Here is a 22015-nt window from a genome sequence, read left to right as displayed (position 1 = left end):
AATAAGAAAGGGACAACGGACTAGAAAGCGAGGAGACGTGGAGTCTAGACTTGGTTCTGCCACTAGCTCCTTACATGACCTTGAGAGAGTCCTTCTCCTGTCCAGGTCCCATTTTCCTTATAGTAAAAAAGAGGGCTGTTGGGCCGAAGCCTCTCCAAGTTGCAATATGCTGTGTCTATGTGTCTCATCATCACCTCCAATACAATATTATCACCCTCTATCCAAAATAATTAGACTGTGACTCATTCAGTTCAGTTTTTTTTTTTTTCCATTGTGTAACTGGGTACATATGCTTTAGCGCCCGATTTGTGTTCATCAATGAATTGTAATAAAGCATTTAAAAGACAAGGGTCCCATTTACATACTAATGTCACACAGACTTTGTAAATACCATAGAGTAAATGTTGCCAGACTGGTGAAGTTTTATATTAATGCACTGCCATAGGGTGACAATAGGACAGTCTTTTCATTGTGTCAAAATTTAGGCTTCCCATGACTGGATTTCTTCACAGTGGTCCTTTTGTTCTAAGAATCCGGCAATGTCTCCAATTCCTGCCTTATAAACTATGAGTAGAAGCAGCTATAGATCTTACAGAACATTCATAATGGGAATACCTCTTTGATTATTTTAGAATCACTCTGATTTTCCCAACAGTCCCTGAGAGATGATTTCACTGAATAAGAGAAGTGATCCAGTTGGAGGCAATCATGTTGAAAATATATGGCAAAAGAAATTATTACATAAAATTTGGGGGTGATAAAGAGCGTTGTGAACTTAGGTCACAGAGCTGGACCCAGAGGACTCATTTAAAGAGAGTGATACTCAGTGGGTTTCTAGACAGTGCCAGGTTTGCAGCTAGTCACACTATCACTTCCCAATACTGCTAGAAAACGCAAGGTGCTGATTCAGAAATGGTACTTTGCTCCTGTTTCCTATTACTCCTTTCCAAAAAAAATTAATAAGCAATGCCAGGTGATCCAGGCATAGTCATTGGAATACATCCTCAAAGAAGAGAGCACAGATTTTCCAGTTTTCTTTCCATACTAAGCACTCATAAAATAAATTATTCAAAAAGACCTTGTGCGTGAAAATGCTCATAACAGTGTTATTTATAAGAGCAGATCATTGGTAACAATCTATATTTAAAAACATGTAAATGGCAGAATTTTAAAACCAGTTTTCCACACAATGGAATATGAGTGGCCATTAAAAATATGAGAATTATAAAAATAACTTGGACATATTTATAAAGATTCAGTGGAGAAAAAAGAACAAACAAAACTGCCTTGTCAGAACATGTATAAGAAAACATTGGTGGACAATATCATAATAATATACCTTCTTTTGAATAATGATGACTCAGGGCTCCTCCATGACAGTATGGCAATATCTGAAGCTACGATGAAGATACAGCGGTTTGAACAGAATAAGGTAATCAGAAGCTCCAAGAAGGGGGAGGGAAAAAAAAAGGCCGCATGAGAAATCATGAGCCAAATTTAAAATCAGTACAAAATAAAAGAAAAGGTTAATGGAACTTCAAGAAGAAGCCCAGAACTGATTACAAGCAGGTAAGAGAACAATTAGAAAGGCAGAAGATACAGATATTGTAGAAAATACTGAATATTCTCACAACCAAAAAAAAAGTTACAACTTTAAACTCTAAAATATATATAGTTGTGCACTTGCATATATACACACACACACATATATATTCAAGATGATCATTGTAGAACTAAAACAAAAAGAAACCTGTGATAGTTTTGAACAATTAGAAGGATCTGTTAGATTTTGATGCTAAGGGAAAATTCAGTCCCCTGTGAGTGGCTTAAAGGTGGTGACCTTAGAGCTTTAGAAAAGGAAATGAAACCACAGCACATAACTTAGCCCTGTATTGAGCAATAGTTACCTAGAAGTCATAATGTAAATGTTGATTGTTTTCAACTTTTGAAATCAACCTACAGACATAGAAGAAGACTCAGTTATGACTACAAAACTTTATACAGCTGCTTGTATACATGTATCCATTATAAACACTGAGATGTAAAAAGTAACCTAAAACATAACTAACAAATTATAGAAGTAGAAGTCAGAGAGGAAAGGTGGAAAGAAGCCCCGACATCATCTTCTCACAAAATGGTGAGTAAATACACACTGTCAAAAGTTGAGATTACTAAAAAAAAGGAGATTTATGCATATTAGATTAACTTATAAAGGAAACTAATAGAGAGATAAATAAATCAAAAATCAGGAAGGGGGATAGAAAGTACCACTGGGTATAAAGAGTTAGTTAGTCCTTGACTATCATAAAAGTCAAGCATATATAAAACTAATGACTCAAAAAGTAAAGGTACAAGACTATTATTAGAGGTATGCCAATAACCACTAGAAGAATTAAAAATTAAAAACAGTTACAAGTAGACAATGAGACTGGGGTGAGGAGAGATGGGACAAGACATTATTGGTTGTTTTATAAATGATTTGTGTTTTATTTGATTTTATTTTTATTATGGGTATTTTATTTTTAAATTCTTCGAAATCTAAAGGCAAAAAATATTTCAAAGGAAAATGGAATCGCTGTGAAGAGCATGACCGAGGTCATGAAAGTCAAATGTGAAGGGGCTTTCTTGGGAAAACCATCACAAAATGTCACTCTTATGGTGATTACTAAATGCACAAGGAGGTCCTCTTTTAAGTCACTTTGCCCCCTTTTGAAAACTCCCCTCTTACACTGTTCTCCCCAAGCTCTTTAACTCTCTCCTAACATCTTCCTATAAAATCTTGAACATTCTAAGCCCCTCAATTGGCTTCTCCGGCTTCCAAATAAAAAGCAGTCCCTAATGAAAACTTGAAAATGTAAAGAACCCCTGAGGAAACCCTAAAATCAACAGACAGCTCAGGCTGCAGTCTGTGGCCTAGAAGCGCACCACAGCAGGAGGTTGGAGCTATAATTAGCTGCTTCTGGGCAGACAACAAGGACTCCTGTTCCCTGGAAAGGAGGTAATTAAAGGAGGCAGTTTCAGGCCTGAGGTGGTAAGTCTCAAGGAACTGTGGCTCCGGGCAATCCCAACCTGCACCCTGAATGAGGAAATAGGAACCCGCAGGCCTGACACTCCATTCCTGAACCAATTTTAAGTCTCCTTTCTGGTTTCTAAAGCCAGGGGAATGCCAGCCATCAGCCCAGTCACTTCTCTTTTTTTTTTCCTTTGTCACCTAAGGCCTATTTACTGGGCATCTGCGATGTGCCCGGCATTGTGCTCAGAGCCACAAGGAGGGCAGAGGTGAATCAGACCGGAAGCCTGCCCTCAGGGAGCTGACAGGGGAGATGGACGTAAACAGAGCTCAGAGCTCCCAGCATGGGTGAAGACTAGACCCACATCAGCAAAGAAGGAAAGGAGGAGGTAGCTGCCTGCTGGGATGGCTGGGGAGGGCCTCCTCGAAACCACGCAGAGGCCCAGCATGAACAAATGGAAATAACAGGAACATGTGAAGGGGAGGCAGCTTTCTAGGAGGTAGAAAGGACATGAGCAAAGGCACAAAGTCTGCCAACTGTCGGGCCTATGGGAGGAAAGGAGCATTCTCCAGTGCGGATGGAACAAGGGCTGATAAAGATTAATGTGTATGACTCTTCTTGGTGGGATGCTTCCCACATGCCAGCACAGGCTCTTGGTAGACATTCTCTCCAATCTCCGCAACCCCACCGCTGGATAGGAATATCCCCCCACTCTTTTACAGATGAAGAATCTGGAGCTCAGTGGGGGAAGACAACATTCCCAAGGTCACAGAGCCATAAAAGATCGGCACAAACTCAACGCCAGGCCTTTCGGAGTCTAAGACCCAAACCTTTTCTCCATGTGCCACCAAAGAAGTAGAAGAAGCTGCCTCTACAGCCCTGGCTGGAGTTGGGCCAGAGACCATATGCAAACGTGGCTCGGAGCTCAGAGCAGCACTCTCATGAGCTCCCATTTTTAGGATTTCCCAAACTTCAGAGTGCTCCTGCGCCTCTATCTAGTAACTCCCTCTCAGAATGTCCAACAACTTAGCTGTCACACCATCTCAGCACTTAGGGCCTTTCAAAACCTGAGCCTGACAGGACACTTATCTCCCAGAACTTCACACTCCGCAGGGTCCTTGTTTTGTTAAGGGGGTCACGCAGCACAACCCACCAAAAACCCACAGCTCTGCGCTCCATCTCCAGGAGCGTAGGAAGTCAGGACCACAGCTGCATGCCCTCGTCTCACACCTCGGCCTCCACCCACCTGAGACGATGCGGCCAGGCTTTGTAGGTGAATGGCACACGACAGCAGCTCTGCCTGACACGTATCTCAAAACACTGACAGGGAGGTCTGTCTCCTGCAGTTCTGTATCCACCTGCTTTTTGCCCTGCTTAGCCACCAGAAACTATCCCTGTAAACTTGACAGGAGTGACACCAAATTTCCTGTTTAGGAATAAGAGGTCCAGGGGAGGGGAGGCTTCAAATAGGACTGAATCATGACCTTGTCATGACAAAAAGATTTGAGATCCAACTCAGCTACAAGATAAACCAATTTCCCCATTGCAAGTGCCTCCATGATATAGGAGCATTGCTTTGCTATTCTTAGAAACAAACAAAAAAACAAACAGTTTGAAATTTAACTGAAAAAACAGCCTGAGAATTGATCTCCCTATATCACATCCATTAACTGTTTTCTCTTGCCTCAACCCTTCTTGTAGACAAGTGAACACTCCTGGCCCTTTACTTGGACGTCATGACATCTGACCGAGATTGGTACTGGGATTCACTACTCAAATATAGCTGTGCACTGCATGCGTTGGCCCATGTTTGTAAGTTTGCAACACACTGGCAAGCGTTCACCTGGCTACCAGCTATTCAGATACTCCCATGAGAATTTTCCATGAATTCTTCAAAACTTTCCAGCTTATGAATTTAAGGGTACTTTCCAGGCATTTTCTCACCCACCCTTAACAGCCTTATACTGTCATCGGAGGTAAGAAGTAACTTACACTCGGGATGAGCATATGAAGGTGGAAAAGACAAATCTCCTTTACTCATACATCTGGCAAATATTATATTGAGCTATTAGCTGGCATAGACACTATGCTGTGTTAACAGTCTGGATAGAGAACTGAGTAACACCTGGAGGTTGCCCTCAAAATATTCAGCAATATTCCATTGTGCAAATGTACCACCAAGTTTTCATCCACTCACCTACTGATGGGCACTTGGCTGCTTCCATAGCTTAGCTATTGCAAATAATGCTTCAGTAGACATAGGGTTGCATTTTTCTTTCAAATTAGCATTTTGGGGTTCTCCAGATATATGCCCAGAAGTAGGATCACTGGGTCATAAGGCAAAATCATACCATTTGCAACAGCATGGATGGACCTAGAGGGTATCATGCTAAGTGAAATAAGTCACTCAGAGAAAGACAAATAACATATAATTTCACTTATATGTGGAATCTAATGAGCAAAATAATTGAACAAACAAAACAGAAACAGACTCACAGACACAGAGAACAGACTTATGGTTGCTGGCAGGGGCGGGTAGGAGACTGGATTAAAAAAGTGAAAGGAGTAAGAAGTACAGATTGTCAGTTACAAAATAGTGATGGGGATGTGAAGTACAGCACAGGGAATATAGTCAAAAATATTGTAATAACTGTATGGCCAGTTAGATACTAGAAATATCAGGGGAAACACTTTGTAAAGTATACAATCGTCTAATCACTATGCTGTACACCTGAAACTGTTAAAAACTAATATTGAATGTAAACTGTAATTGAGAAAAAATTTTAATTAAAAAAGTATTCAGCCTAACAAGAGGGCACAGACAAGCAAATTATTAAACAAACATTTGTACAGCTAAAACCACACCACCCAGTCCTGACTCCCAGGCTCCTGGGCAGCAGCAATGTATATGTCCCATAAGCCCACATTCCTGGACTGTTCTGACAAAAGGCTAAAACAAACTCTCCAATTATCTCAGCACTGCAACCAGCTGCAAGTGGTGGGAGGAAGATAAAGCACCTGATAGGTTAGTAATACACAGTGGAATCTATCTCATGCAGTAAGAGCGGGGGGGGGGGGGAGATAAAAGAAAACTTTTTCCAAGAGCGTCAAGTCACTCCCTTCCTGAGCTTCCAATTACTAGAAGGTACCACACAGAGCAACAGGAACTGAAGTACTCGGGATTTCCCAGCTCTTTCTGGCTCCGCACACCAAGGCTCTGAATCCAGGCCCAACCACTTCATCAAGATGGCGGAGAGCAAAGATTCAGGTGACCCTTCCCCACCCCAAGCCCTCTGAAATAACCAAATCTCATCCACGCCTTTATCTACTAAGCTTCCTCTTCCTGGTAGACCCCACCCCTTCCAGCTCACTCCTGCTCATCCTTAGAGGTCAGCTGTGCTAGCTCCAGCCACAGTAGCCACACAAAAAACGCTTATGGAATTAGGAAAGCACCCCTGCTTTCCTTCCAAGCCAGTGGGGGGGAAAAAAGGTTAAACAGCTCCCTATAACTTTGGGAAGGAGTCCAAGAGACTCACTCTTCAACTCTATCACCCCAGGTCCTGCACTCTAGGGTCCCACCTGCCTTCCAAGCATACAGCTCAGTGGGCTCAAACTGAAGGAGTCTATGCATCCTTCAGAGCCCAGTTGAAGGCCATCATTTTAAAAACAATTTCCTGCTCATAGAACCCACCCCTTCTTCTACGTTTCCAAGGCCCACTCGTCACTTCCTCCACACTGTCTAGTCTTGGAAAGCTTATTTTTTCATGGGCACATGTCTTCCCACCCCCATTGGATAAGGAGCTCCTTCCGGGTAAGTCCTCATGGCCAGCACATCTCTCGAGCCTAATAGGCATGGCACAACAGAGACACTGAGAAATTATCGAAGCACGGTTCTCACAGCTGGAGGTAGGAAATATAAGATGAAAAACCAGCGCCTCACCCGTGCCCGACCTATATATTTTTACCTAATATGCTTTTTATTGTTTTGCGCCTGGTTCCTCCAGTTAGATTCACATCTTGGCCCCTCAAATTCCCATCTGAGAGTATCCCACCAAGAGGCACACAATCTCTCTCTTTGAACACCTTCAATGACCATAAATCTTCCAGCATTCGATGATGGAGTCTACCCAATTTCTGGATATCTCTTAGCGTATGCCCTTAAATACTGAGTTCAACCTATCTCCATGGGCTTCTTGGTTAAATCCCTATGAGCAGCAGGTGAGACAGGGTGAGCCCAGGACCAGCTGGGGAAGCAGCGTAGCATGACAGCTAAGATCTCAACTTTGAAATCACAGAGACCTGGGTTCACATACCGACCTGCCATCAGGGAAAGGCATCGAATCTCCTCGAGGCTCTCATGGCTGTTAGAGGAAGAACAGAAATATAACTCGGGCAGGGTGTTCGGCACTTTGAGCACGCGATAAGGGGCAGTTATCATGCTAATTAGTTCTATTCCTGTCTCTCATTCCAGCTTGCCGTGTAACCAGAGTGCTGATCACACCCCTGGACTCTCCATGATGTGTGCACACCCATCCACAGGGTATTTTTGCAAGGCCTCAGCCGGCACCCCATTCTGTTTGCTGCTGCTTGGCATGACTGGAAGCAAGGGCTACCCAGGCTTCTTGTCCAAAACCCTGGCACTAACGGGACAGTGGAAAAACAGAGAAATGCAGACCTGGAAGGGTGCTGTCCACCACTCTGCAAAGGTGACAGAGGACACCAGATGCCACGGCAGCTGCCTCAATCACTGGGAGCTGTCGACATTGCTCAAGCCTCTCCAGTCACAGCCCCCAAAACAGACAACAGGAAGCAGGGCAAAGGTGGACAAGGAAAGAAAGAAAAAGCGCGTGACTTGGTGTCCGTCCTTCACAGCCAGGCTGCCAAGTCACTCACCGCATTGTGACGCGTCTGTCTCGAGCACCAAGGACAAGGGCACAACCTCTTCACTCAGTTCCACTTCCTACCTATCACTGCAAGTTGCAAGCAGCTCAGGATGCTGAGAAAGTATGTCCTCAGACAAAAGGCATGGGATCCAGACCTGGCTGTGCACTAAAATCTTTGTCACCTTGGGAGACTGAGTGACCTCTCCGAGCCTCACTTTGTGTATCTCTACATGTGGCTGTCGACCTGGACTGCTGGATCTTTAAATAACCGGAGATGCCTGTCAGAAACACGTAGGCCACTTTTTTTTATGTGCTCATGCCCAGGCTTATCTCTCAGAGATTCCAAATCAGAACTAGGGAGGGGAAGCATGCATGTATTTTTTAAATTCTCTGGTTATTTCTGACGGTTAGGAATCATCGATGGGCCTTAAAGATCCCTCTGCCCCCTTCGGCTGAGACCGTCATATCTCACCTTAGAACCTGGCACACAACAGGCACAAAATAAATGTATGCTCCTTCCACCATCATTTCCACCCCAGCCCAAAGCAATGGGAGCCACACAGGCTTCATTGGACAAGAGGGCAGCTGGTGCCGCACCAGAAACCAACTGTGCTGGCCTCTAGACCCATTCCTGCATTTAAAAATACCCATGGTCCCTCACCAGGAGGTTCCCACCAATGGAGAGGATGGGAAGGAAATGCCTGTAAATAAGTACATGCACAAAAGAGCGGAGATGAGCTCTAGAATAGTGTTCCCCAAAACTCACTGTGCACACACATCACTTGAGGGACCTGTTTAATGTATATTCTGGGGTGGGACTAAGAGAATTCATTTTTAAAAGGTCCCATACGATACTGATGCTACTGGCCCAAGAAACAGACTGAAAAGCAATGTTCTGAGCATGGCCATGATGAAGGGCTAAATTGGCACACAAATGCTGGGCATGTACTATGTATGTGCCACTTGGGAACTATGCTGGGGATGGAAAAACAGAGATGAATAAGACACGAAAAAGAGACATCTCAGGATATATTCACAATAAAATGTGCTTTAAATTCAATATGAGTGGCATAGCTAAGATTCCATGAGCATTCTAGCAAAAAGCCATTTATAATATTTGGACATCATGAAACAGAAAACCACAAGGAAAAATGAGGAGGTAGCTACCTTGCAGAGCAGAAAAATTACAAAGTAGTCTATATGGCATGGTCTCACTTGGAGGCTATAACCAGGTCAGCAAGCTGTATTTGTAAGACACACTAGCTGAGGTAGATTTAATGTTTTTAGGTTAAAAAAAAAGAAGAAGAAGAAGAAGAAGAACATGTGATAAAAATTGTACGAGACCTGGAAAGCCCAAGGTACTACTATCTGGCCCTTTACAAAAAATGTTTGCTGACCCCTGGGCTAGAAAAATAGAGAGCTACACAGATACAATTGTATACCAGATTTCATGTTGGTTATCACAAGTGGCTACAAGGGGTTTTTATTTTCTTCTCTGTGCTTTTCTGTATATTCCTAATTTTCTTCAGTGACCGTAAGTAATTTACAAATCAAGACTGCAGAAAAGTTCTTGCCTTTTGAGCAATGCATTTCATGGCCAAGTGATCTATCTTAGAAAATAATCAGAGGTGCAGCTAAAGGATTTGGTAAAAAGGAAGTTCATCACAGTGCAATTTACCATGATGAAAAATTAGAAACTCAAATGCCAGCTACCAAAAATAGATGGTTAAAAATTATGGTATATTCTTAAGATGGAATAATATACAGTCATCAAAAACTACATGTATGAAGAATTCTAATGCCACGAGAAAGTGCTTCTGCTCTACTGTTTAGTGAAATGGCAATAAACAAAAAACCGTATATATTCTAAGACAACAAGTCAATAAAATGTAAATGCACCCAAGGAACTACTCAAGAATATTAAAACCATAAATGATGTTTGTACCTAAATAGTGGATTTCTGAGTGATTCCCTTCTTTTTTTGGTTCTGTATATTTGAAATATTTTATTATGAGCAAGTACTACTCTTCAAACAATACCACACATACTGTAATAAAATTTGGGTGTTTTTGCTTTCAATTCTTCCCAAGGGATTGAGAGGAAGTTCAAGAGGAGGAGACATCTGTGCTGCAATTTGAGGAATGATCAGGCTTTAACCCGTGAGAAACAAAGGACCCTCTGGCCAACAGGAAAGCACGTGCTAAGACTCACAGGCGTGCAAGATGGTATGACCAGTAACACACACTCAGGGCAGCTGAAGAATTCAATGTGATGGCAGGGGGTGGCAGGAGACAATCCTGAAGCCAAGACAAGGTCAGACGACGGCAGGGGGAAGGTGCACACGGGAAAGGACTTTACCCACAGGCCATGGGAGCTGTGGTGTGAGAAGGCAGGAGGCCAGCTGGGACGCTGGAGGAGGGAAACTCCCTGAAGTAGAGGCGAGGGTCGCCATAGATGCCCGTGCCAAACAAGAGAACGGACAGGTAAGTGTCTTCCACTTAGTTCCAAGCACGGACCCGTTCTCTTTAATTTTCTCTTAATGGGGTTGTACCTATATTTGTACCTAGAAATAAAATAATTGGGAAATCAAACCAGCATGTTCTTATTGTCTCAGGCATTGCTAGAGGGCCATTCCGACCACTTCCTAAAACAAGACACAACCAATCCTTTACATTGCTTCACAAGTTACTGCTGATCATCAGGCACAGGTGCCACGCAAAGAACAGCAAGGCCTGAAAGGACCATCATCTGCCCAATGGACCCAAAACAGGATGAACCTGAGCATAAGAAGAACAAAAAGAAGAATGTCTCACATGCGGGGGACAAAGGGGCTAAGGTAAGATAGGGCCAGGATGGTTGCTTCTGCAGCTGGGGGCCATGATCCTGGGGGAGAGACGAGGCTGCCAAGAGGCTGTGGGGAAGTCCCCTTCACGCCGGATTCCTGGCAGGATGAGAAATGGGGTTCCTGTAAGTTAGAGAATGCTGCTGGCCGCAGACACTCAGGCCTGCTCAAGAGGGCTTTAAATGGAAGTATAAAAGCAAGAGAAGAACCTCTAAGCGCTGAACAATGCACTGGGCAAACAAGTATGTCCCAGATACAGGCACTACAGAAGGGCAGGGGCTCTGGAATCACAGAAGAAACCAAGAGAGAGAAAGACCAGCCTGGAGAGCCCTCCAAGTGCCCAGTGGCACTGGGGCCGAAACAGGAAATGAGCTGGAGAGCTGAGGCAGGGCCCCAGGAGGAGGAGATCGCAGTGCACCGACGCAGGACTGCCTGTGAGAGGTGCACACAAAAGCAGAGAGGGAAGTTCCACTCTGGAGATCGAAGCAACCTGGCCGGAGGCTGCCGTGGAAGATTCAGCACAGGCTTCTGAGTTGGCAAAGCCAAGGGCATGGGGTCAGCACGCTTCCATGATTAACAGGGAATGGGGAGACTTAAAGCTATGTAGGACCCACACCAAGGCTTTCAAACTGTGTCTCTGGTTCTTTCTTGGTGGCCAAACATGAGTGTATGTCCACAGAGCCACCAAGCTGCAGCCTGGCTCATGGGACATTTCCCTCTGCGTGTTGTGCATACACACCCATACAACAACACTTTACCCGCTGCCCAGTCTGGTTTGCATGTCTGTTTCCTGCGCAGATCACTGCCTCTTAGACACAGATAGAGTACTTCATTCGCCTTATTCCCCCAGTCCCTGGGATGACAAGCAACGAACATGGAGACAACAGAGGTCCTTCGTGCTGCCTAAGTCAGCTATGGCTCTTGTAGCAAAGGGCAAACTGATGAATAAACTCTAAGTGACCAACAGTGTGACCACAGTTAAGGGAACCATACAGGTAAGTGATTACAAGAGGTTTAATTCCAGCCAAAGAAGAGCAGCTGGAAACATTGGGCAGAAGACAAACACTGGAAGAACGACACTATATTGTCTTGAGTTATGATCTGAAGAGAGGGAGATTCTGAGACCTTGGAAAAGCGAACGGTAGCCAGTAACTAGAAAAGGGTTCAGAGTAGATGCTGAGCAACAGAGAAAAGAGAGCAATGAGCATGTGTGAAAAAAGGCAAAACATGAGTGATCAACCTAACTGGGGTAGAGCGTGAACAAGGGAGCCAGGTACACGGAGAGAGGGGAGGAGGCACTGAAGGAAAGGGGCTGGGTGCACTCACTGGGGACAGACTTCTCAATGTGCCTCATTCTCCCCGTTCAGGAAATGAGCTGAATCCTTGAGTGCCTCTGAGCACACACAGGCTAGGAAGCAAGGAGAAAGCCTGGATACCCCCGGAACTCCACCCACCATCCTAACAGCCCTGTCCAAGTAAGACTATGTACAAGAGCCTCACTGTACACACACTTGTGAACTGAGGGGGCTGCAGGGCCACCCCATCAGAGCCTCCAGGGCCATTCGTGCCAAAAGGACATGAAAGCAAAAGGCTGTGCACTGAATTGACCTCAGTTCAGCAACATTTTCATGCACTCTTACACCCTATGCATTTGTCACACAGTCCCATCCTGCCAGCATCCTGACCCTCCTCAAGCAGCAGCCATAACAGTTCTCCCAGATGGCTTTCCTGGCTCCTGCGGGCAGCTCCTGCTAAATCCCGTTCTCCTCCAGCTCTTCAATGTTTCCCCGTAATATAAACACTATGCACTTCTCTGGTATTTCGTCACCACGAAGTGCCTTCCCAGCAACCAGCAAGATGTACTGGCACTTTAATCCTTAATAGATACAACATCGGCATTCCTATTTTACAGATGGGAAACCTGAGGCTTGTGGAAGGGCTTATCTCCATCTTCTCCAGGATCACCCCAACTTCTAATCATGCCTCTCTAGCTCTTGAACTCATCAGGAAAGATACAGCAATCATATCCCGTCTTTTCTAATCTAATTTCTTTGCTGCTGAATAAACCCAGTAAGCAAGGTACCGGGGACAATCCTGGGTTTTCATCACATCACTGTCTTCCACCATCCTGAGCTGGTCCAGGGTGCAAAACCATGAATGTGCCTCAAAGCTCTAGTCCAAAGCAGACGCCATCCCCCTGGCCAGACTCCCCAGCCATGCTCCAATGCTGGCATCCACCTCACTTCAACTGGCCCTCCCTCCCCGTTCTAGGAACTCTCCACTGCTGGGGACCCTGACATGGGAGAGAAGACACCTCTCCTGTACCTCTCTGGGCTCACCAACTTATTCAACCATCACTGGACTGCCCCCAGGTCTGCCGCCCCTTCCAACGCCAAGCCTTGGGCCACCCATCTCCTTCTACGGGTCTCCTCCTCAGATCCATTCCCCATCAACCCCAAACTTGTACCTGGTAAATAGGTTTGCACCTTTCCCCAACTTCCATCCTTCCATTTATTCATTATGGTCTTCAATTACTAGACTTAATTGAGCCTGCTTTAAATTACAGCTCAGAGAGGTCAGGTGATTTGCCCAAGACCACACAGTTAGTAAGTGCCAGAGCCGGGACTTGAACCCAGCTCTCCTAATTCCAAGACAAGTGTTTGTTCCACTGATTCCCAGTTTCTCTCCATTGCAATACTCAGGAAGCCACCTATGCATGATAGGGTGGGGACCACATCTTATTCTCTTTAGTAATAATGATTGCAACAGGAGCCGACAGTCGTGAAGTGTGCACTGAGGGCCAGGTACATGCTCAGCACTTTATATACAGACTTAGGAGGCATTACTGTCCTCGCTTTCAGGTGAGAAAATGGAAGAGTAATTTACCCCAGGTCTGACTAGCTGGGAGCCCATGCTTTCAGACTACCACAGTGCAACACCACCTCCAGTTCAAATGTAATTCCTAGCCGTGGTCAAAACTATGGAGATTAACTAATAAGAACGTATAGTTGAAGACAACCAAATGGAAGGTGCTGGAAAATAAGTTTGTAACCAGATCAGGCAAAGCCAGTGAATGCTAGCTATCACTCTGCAGTAGATCTAAAAGTAATATTGTTCTTAGAGAGTTTCCAGTGACAGTGAGGGATAGACTATGGGTCAGAATTCCTGCTTTGCCTCTAGCTTTGCTCCTGACAGGTGTGTAACTCCGGGCAAGTCCTTCCCACCTAGCTCTGATCTCCTCTCCCCATCTACAAAAAAGCAAGCAAATTATCAGTTGGACTAAGTCAGCAGTCCTCGTCAGCATTGGCACCATCCATGAGCTTGTCAGAAATTCAAGTTTATGATCTCCCACATCAGAATATCTGGGCTTGGGCCCAGAAAACCCTCCAGGATGACTCTGATGCTCCTTCTAGTTTGAGAACCACTAGACCAGGTGATTTCCATGATCCTCCCAGCCTTACGTAGGATCCTCAAATCCACCCAACTTTGCCACTCTAATTTTGATCTAGCATGAGTTAAGTCAGCTGGCTCTCTCATCTGGCCACGTCTGAACTTCCTCCTATGATTAATACAGAAAGCCCCAAGAAACAAACAGTAACTCTACTGTATTCCTTTTACCCATTTACCAGCTCAGCGGTGTGCATTCTGTCACTATATTAAAAGATAAAAGTTAAAACATTAGGAAGGAAGCCACACCATGAGCACTGTGTCATCCTGGCACTATCGTTCTTAAAAACTGAAAAGGGGGTTTATCCTGGAGGCAAGTCAGTAAGGAACTGCCATATAATCTGAGATGGTGCCTTTCTAAGCCCAGCGATCTCATTAGTACAAACCAGCTGAAGGAACAAGAGAACATTTTGCTTTGTACTCCAATGACACGCGTAGATGAAACAAATCACTTTGTCCTTAGTAGTTATATGTTAAAAGAAAAACAAAATCCAGATAAAACTTACAAGAAAACACATCCCAAAGAATACTATTTTCTCTGTGCAGACTATCAAGAAATAGACTGTTCATTGCTGCAACCCTGAAATAGTTCCTGGAAGTCTATTGTGGAATATGAATGAACAAGTGAGTGAGTGAGTGAATGAATGAATGAGTGAGTGAGTGAATGAATGAATGAGAGGGCACCTTTTCAGTTGCTGGTACTAAGGTGTGTAGAGATGAACAAGCTAAAATCCTATTCTGAAAGAACTAAGTTTGAGCGTAATGTGGGCGACTTGAAACCTGTCCACCCATCCATGCATCCATGCAACTGTTCATCCATTCAACACGTGTTCATGGTGTGCCTGTCAGATTCCAGGCAGGAATGAGAGTCTTAAAGAAGTGAAAAGCCCAAAATGAGATAGGTACATAGATAACTCTAGTAGAAGGTGGAAAGTGCTCAATGCCACACAAATATTACAGATAAAGGGTCATGGGACATCATAAGAGAAATTAGTTCCTGCTTGGGGGCAAATTGTGGAAATCAAGGTCCCCTTCATGGGGGAGGTACGGGACCCTGAAAATCAGTTCGGATTCAAACAGGTGACAGTGGCAGGGAAGAGAAACCCAGAGTAAGGAAATGTGACAAAGGCAAGAATGAGGGAAGACAATGAAAACAAGGTTCTAAAAGTCAGTGGGTCCCATAAATGGCGGGGTAAAAAGGATATACACGGAAACAGTAAGCAGATTGGTGGTTGCCAGGGGCTGGGGTGGAGGAGGGAAGGATGAACAGGTGATGACAGGATATGAAGGGAAATGGAAATTCTCTGTATGACATAATGATAAATAACATGTCATTATACATTCGTCCAAACCCATAGGCTGTACAGCACAGAAAGCGAACCCTAATGTGAGCTATGGACTTCAGGTGATAATAATCAATTGTGGCAAATGTTCCACTCTGGTCAGAGATGATGATAACGGAGACTACTATGCATGTGCAGGGGCAGGAAGAATATGAGAAATCTCTGTACCTGGCTCTCAATTTCACTGTGAACCAAAAATATGTCTTAAAAAATAAAGTCTTTAAAATGAAAAAAAAATTAAGACTATATAGAGGATTTACTTCTCTGGGGTTCTACCACTGCCTTCACGGCCCTCAGCTTCCCCCTCCCAAATGCAGATGGGCTCCATCCATCTCTCCCAGCACTGAGCACCACGCTGTGCACCTGTTCGCCCCATCCGGCTTCCCAGCTCCCGTGCCTTCTCAGCTGCCTCATCCACGTCTTCCTCCTGGTATCAGTGTCTGCCACAGGCTTAACTGTGCTTACTATGCCACATCTTTACACTACTGTTTTCTGTAATTTATAAGACACATACTGCCCACGAGTATGTATTTTTAATTCCTGTAAGAAGTTTTGGGATCCAATCTGTGTGAAAGTCAGACTGAAACATAATGTGGTATTGTATGATAAAAGCCTCCAAGAGTAAAAACAAACAATGCATCCTGCTTATCAGACACTGGTTCCCTTCCTGGGTGTCACAGATTTCCTTATGAATGATTGTCTCAGTTGCACATCAATTTGTCCCAGTCTTCTAGAAATAAAGTTTCCTAATAGTCAAGGCTTCTTTTTTGAAACATGTACTGAGAACCTACGCCATGCTAAAATTAAGTGCCTTGACTCATTTAGCTTTTTTCTTTTTCCTTTTTTTTTATTTTTTTTAAATTTTATTTTATTTTTTCAAATACATTTGTCTCTGCCTCCCCCCCACCACTTTCCCTTGCCCCCTCCCTCCTTCCCTCCCTCAGCTCTTCCCCTTTGGTTTTGTCCATGAGTCCATGCTATATGTGCTATATGTTCCTTGACTTCCCCCTTCCCTTCCCTTTCCCTGCCCCCCCCCCTCCCTCCTTCCCTCTTGTCTCTGTTGATTTCTTTTCCTTTCAGTGTTGCTGGTCTTATTTTCCTTTCATCTTTGTATTGTTGGTTAGGTTCCACTTATAGGTGAGATCATATGGTATTTGTCTTTTCGCCCCCTGGCTTATTTCGCTTAGCATAATGCTCTCCAGTTCCATCCATGCTGTCGCGAAGTTTAGTAGTTCTTTTTTTCTTTCTGCTGCATAGTATTCCATTGTGTATATGTACCATAACTTTTTGATCCAATCATTTACTGATGGGCATTTAGGCTGCTTCCAACACTTGGCTATTGTAAATTGTGCTGCTATGAACATTGGGGTGCATAGGTTCTTTTGTATTGGCGTTTTGGGATTCTTAGGGTATAGTCCCAGCAGGGGAATCGCTGGATCAAAAGGCAGTTCCATTTTCAGCTTTCTGAGGAAATTCCACACTGCTTTCCACAGTGGCATTCCCACCAACAGGGTACTAGCTTCTACAAATAAAACTGTGGGGCTTTGTGAGCATTAAGAACTGTGAGCTATCGCTGACCACTGAACCCACTTTAGAGATAAAGAAAACTGATAAGGTGTAGAGCACAAGAGCCTGAGGCCAAACCCAGCTCCTCAGAGTCCCTGTCTGTCCTCAGGCTTCCACTCACCAACAGGGACTGGGTCAGGGCACTTGCACCACCCTTTTTTGACCTTCTCTGGCCTTCTAGCTTTACCCCCAAACTGTCACTCCCCATTTGGGGGCCTAAGTCTTCCCCCCAGGATACAAGGAGGCTGGAGTGTGGTAATTTTTAAGCCCTACTTTGCCAGAGCCCCTTCCCCCCCCAAAAAAAAAGAAGAAGGAAGGGAGTGCAAGAAAAGTAGGCCCCATCCTGCCCCACCTCATCCACAGCCACATCAGTTTATTCAGTCATCATTACAGATGGATCCTAACAGGCTTCTCTATAAAGACTCTTTCCCCCGCTGTTTTTTAAAAGTGAAAGTTTTAAAGCCACAAAGATGGACAAATAAATTTTATTCTCATTCAACAAGTATTTATAGAACACCTACTCCGTAGCAGGTGCTGTGCTGACGGATGAGGATGCACTGAGAACAAGCATGTGTGGTCCCTGAGTTTATGGAGCTCCTACTCTTGCAAGGGAGACAGACTGCGGAACTGCAATGGTGGTAAATGCTAGTGAAATGTAGAGGACTAGAGAGACAAAACGGGGAAGAAACAAACCAGCTTTGGGGCAGGGACGGGGGGGCGGAGTGGAAGGGGCTGCCAAGTTTTATGGCTGGCTAGAAATCAATCAGTCAGAGGGACCAACGTGGAACCCTGGACTAGATCCTGGAAAAGGACATTAATGGAAAAACTGATGAAACCTAAACAGAGCCTATAGTTTAGTTGATAGCAATGTACCAATGTCAGTTTCTTAGTTTTCACAAATGCACCATGGTAATGTAAGCTGTCAAAAATGGGGAAAACTGGGTGAGAGGTGTATGGAAATTCTCTACACAATCTTCACGACTTTTCTGTAAACCCAAAATTATTCCAAAGTTAAAAGTGTCTTCCACAAGATGACAAAAAGAACACACTCATCTCTAGTATCTTTTTCAAATCACAATTTTCTGACTTTGTAAGGATAGTACATAATAACAGTAGCTAACATTGAATGGAGCTTATCATGTGTCAGGCATGGTTCTAAGGGCTTGATATGTATCAACTCATTTAATCCTCACCACAAGGAAATAGGTAATTTTCTTATTCCCATTCTATGGATGAGGCAACAGGAGCCCAAAAAGACTGAGTAACAAGTTGAGGTATTAACTGGTAGAGCCAGCATGCAATCAGCTCCAGAGCCCAGTGTCTTAAAAACTACATGTTACATAAAAGATCTCAAAATATTTCTGGGTTTTTCAAGTAGGCACACATGTAACTGGGAAAATTCAAAGGATTAATCACAAAGGTTGAAAGGTGAGTATTATGTTTAATATAAAGAAGAAGAAGGAAAAGGACATTCACAGTAAATTCCTATCTTAAAAATCTTTACTGGAGTGTAACCAACCCTCACTGCCATTACCAATGGCCTCTCCGCGTGTAAACACCATCTCCGGGCTGGGCTGTGTCCTGTGCTCTCTGGCACACCATTCTTAAAGACTTGTACCACCAGCCCGCATTATCCCCTCTGGCTGGCCACTGGCCAGGCTGCCTGCTGACACCTTCCCTCCTAAATTGTCTGCCCAGGTTTATGGTGAAAACAAACATGCAGGCTGCCAAAAGGTCCTCAAAGCTGGCAGGGAACCTAGCTCGCTCAATTCCGGAAAGCAAAAAATCCTGTCTCCAATGTATACTGTTCCTCACTGCCTGGGGTTTCCTCCAGTGTCAAAGAAAAGCCAGAAAGCTTCTTACCCCCGATGTGGGGGCCTTGAGGGAAAGACTTGGTCTCATTCATTGAACAATGTTTATTCAGTAATGCAATGGTTCTGAAGGACAGCTTTCTCCTGGAAAGATCTTCTGCTAAACAGGACCGCCCCTCCCTGGTCTTCCCCACCATTGTAGTCATTTGTCTTTAGAAGGTTCTAGAGTAGACACCATGCATAGGCAGAGCCAGAAGGAAATAAAAGGAATCGTCAAGAGATAGGGAGCAAGAGAGCAATCCAGCTGGGGAATGGGAAGGGTATAGGCAAAAATAAGCTTGAGTAGCAGAGGAGATGGAGGTGTGACTAAAAAATAACAAACAGATACTATAAAGAAAATGAGTCCAAAAGGAAGCTGGGGATAGAAAAGTCACTTTTCATTGAATGCCCACGATGCATGGAGAGGGAGCTTTGCTCACTGCCCACTTCCTCCTATTGCCAGGCTCAAAGATATGTGTCTGATCAAACAATCCAGGTTAACTGCAGCTTAGGTTGACTTGGCAAATGTTAACACTCAACATTTTTAGTTGAAAGGTCTCTAAGAGCACACCTAGCCTACACCTAACATTTCGTAGACTGAGGCATAGACTGGAAGACTTATTCAGAAACAGAACCCAGATCTCCCCATTCCTTGCCTGCACTCTTTTTAGCACAGATATGGATAACAGGGTAAATACTGAAAGAACACAGCCTGAGGTCAGATCTCCTATGGTATGGTGGACCAGATGTGTAGATTATCCTCCATTTGACCTAGAGTGTTCCGTCTACTAATGACTAATGGAGAAGAGAAAATCAGTAGCAGTCTTTTAAATAAATGACCTCTCAGGAAACCTGTAACAGGGTAGCTTGCCTTAGGTAAAAGTATGATACAGATGGATGAGAATGGTTTATCAGAATATGGGCAGCTAGGGAGGAAGGAGAGGCAGTGAGAAATGGTACGTCATGGAGTAAGTGAATACGAGACCCACTAGAATCAAGCTCTTCACCAAGGAACCAAGACCCACTCTTGAAAGAGACTGTGGTTCAGAGGATAGGGGCTCTGCCCCAGACAAGATGTCACAACACCTACAGAAGTGATGGCTTCTGCAGATGGGCAGTCACTCCGTTGGTACAAGGCCTAGAGCAGAGTTCTGCACCAAAAAGCCTGCTCGCCTTTTCCGCTCCAGATTGAGGCTATAAGGAAAATTGTTCTAAGTTATATCCATGCGTTAGGGGGTCTCAACCAAATCAGTCATGTCAGAATTTCACAGTGGTTCTGCTGCCAGTGACTCTGTGGCAATCCTCCATACCTCTGTCCTCATACACACACCCTCTCTCTCACAAGCCCAGCTCTTTCGCATGAGGAAAGCCCGCTCTGATTTTACACGCTCAACCCCTGCCTGAAGTCCCTATGTCTGAAATCACTCACTTAAACTGCATACCTTTCATACAAATTAGAACGTCCAACCCTGTAATAGGTACTGAGGTGCCCGCCCGAGTACCCGTCCTAGGCCAAGATGCTGGTAGAGAAGATCCATGACTCACAGAACCTTTTCCCAAAGTACAATGGAACACTAAGCCCGATCAATGTTCTGGGGGGGGGAACGGGGGGAATGGAAGTTAATGATCAAATAACTTAGGAAATAAATCCCTTAAAAGGTCATAATGTGTATTAGTTTACTAAATGCTCAGAAATGATAAAAAATACCCATTTAATTTTGTTCAACTTGGACTTTTCCAAACTTTCTTGGCTATAGGAACTTTTTGCCATAGAACATTCTTAACACTTTGGGAAACACTATCTTAAGAATCACAATATTTAAGGAACTTCAGCATTCCTGCAGAGCACCTTATCCAGCATTTCTACTAATGCACCTCTCATACTGGACTGTATGTCTCCCATAAGAGCAAGGACACCCAGTGAAGCACCTTACAAACTTTAGGCCAATGAATGTGTTAAATGAATGAACTAAACCTAATTCTCTCTTAAGGAAATAAAGATACACATGTTAGCATGACCTCCTCTATGTATTCCTAAGTGTTTAAAAGAATGTCTACACAAAGAATGTGTTCAATAATTCTTGAAGAATGAAATGGAATGGGATGGAATGGAATGGAACAGAAGTTTCTCAGCTGTGCCCAAAGCCATAAGTTCCCATAACACTATGAACTCCTGCCTCTTCAACTCCTTCACCCAAGTTGAGCATCAACCAGAAGAAAATGAAGATGACAAATCAGAAGAGGAAAGCTAAGGGAAAACTAATGGCCCTTTGGGGTGGGACATGGGAAAACAGTGCTTGCAAATTGATGGCGATAAACGAAACCTGTCTGTATCTTATTTAGGCTTAATAAGATAGTTTGCTGAATGTTAATTAAATACTCAGTGGTTGTTACCAACTGTGGTGATTAACTTAATTTTGAATTAAATAAGCAATAAATGCTTAACTGAAGTTCTATTAAATTCTACCCAGCAAGTGAGGAATATGAGGCTCATAATTGACTTTAAACAAGATAGTTATGGCAAGTTAGTTGAATTTTTATTACCTGAAGATAACTGCCTTATTAAATCTAAATTGACTATTTTATTTGATGGAGAAATGTGTCATCTGTTCTTCCCATTTACCAAAAATATGTCCAAGAAGGTTCACAGTTGGTCCAAACTGCTTGGATTGAAATTATTTTGTTTTCTAGTTCTGTTTCAAAAGTAAGTGTAATCTTCTAAGAATGAACAAATGTAAGAGGTAGAGAAGCACAGGAAGGAGTTCTCTATGAGACTGAAGAACCAGGTAATCACATTTTCTAAACCAAAAATTAGGACTCTGCTTTCTCAGCATAGATACGGGGTGGAGATTCGTTTACATATCACTATTCAGAACTTTCCAGGATGTTGCCATGATTTATAAGGCTACTGATCCTAAACATTTTCAATCACAGTTACTGTTCATATAAGTAGTTGGCTCTGCTACAAAACAAGCTGTATGACCCTAGGTAATTAACGTAACTCTTCCAGGTCTCAGCTACCATGCCATATGGAGAGGATGAACTGGAGATCACTGATTTTATTCATTTATTT

The 22015-nt window shown here is 43.8% G+C and overlaps 1 protein-coding gene across 7 annotated transcripts in view; it reads right to left on the bottom strand.

The window, feature by feature from the left end:
- Positions 1 to 22015, bottom strand: part of LPP (LIM domain containing preferred translocation partner in lipoma) — a 618933-nt gene that overhangs the window by 583916 nt on the left and 13002 nt on the right. The window contains exon 1 of one of the 7 annotated variants that reach the window (XM_054585109.1): positions 7329 to 7425. The exons of 5 other annotated variants lie outside the window; for them this stretch is intronic. The gene's annotated coding sequence lies outside the window, so the exon portion shown is untranslated. Of the gene's footprint in view, positions 1 to 7324; positions 7426 to 22015 lie in introns of those variants that run through there. One more of the 7 variants, XM_054585110.1, reaches the window with a different exon arrangement.

The sequence above is a fragment of the Pteronotus mesoamericanus genome, unplaced genomic scaffold (assembly GCF_021234165.1).
Source record: "Pteronotus mesoamericanus isolate MK-2021 breed Mesoamerican mustached bat unplaced genomic scaffold, CSHL_Meso_final contig_82, whole genome shotgun sequence".
NCBI lineage: Eukaryota > Metazoa > Chordata > Mammalia > Chiroptera > Mormoopidae > Pteronotus > Pteronotus mesoamericanus.
This window is presented reverse-complemented; position numbering and strand designations above follow the sequence as displayed.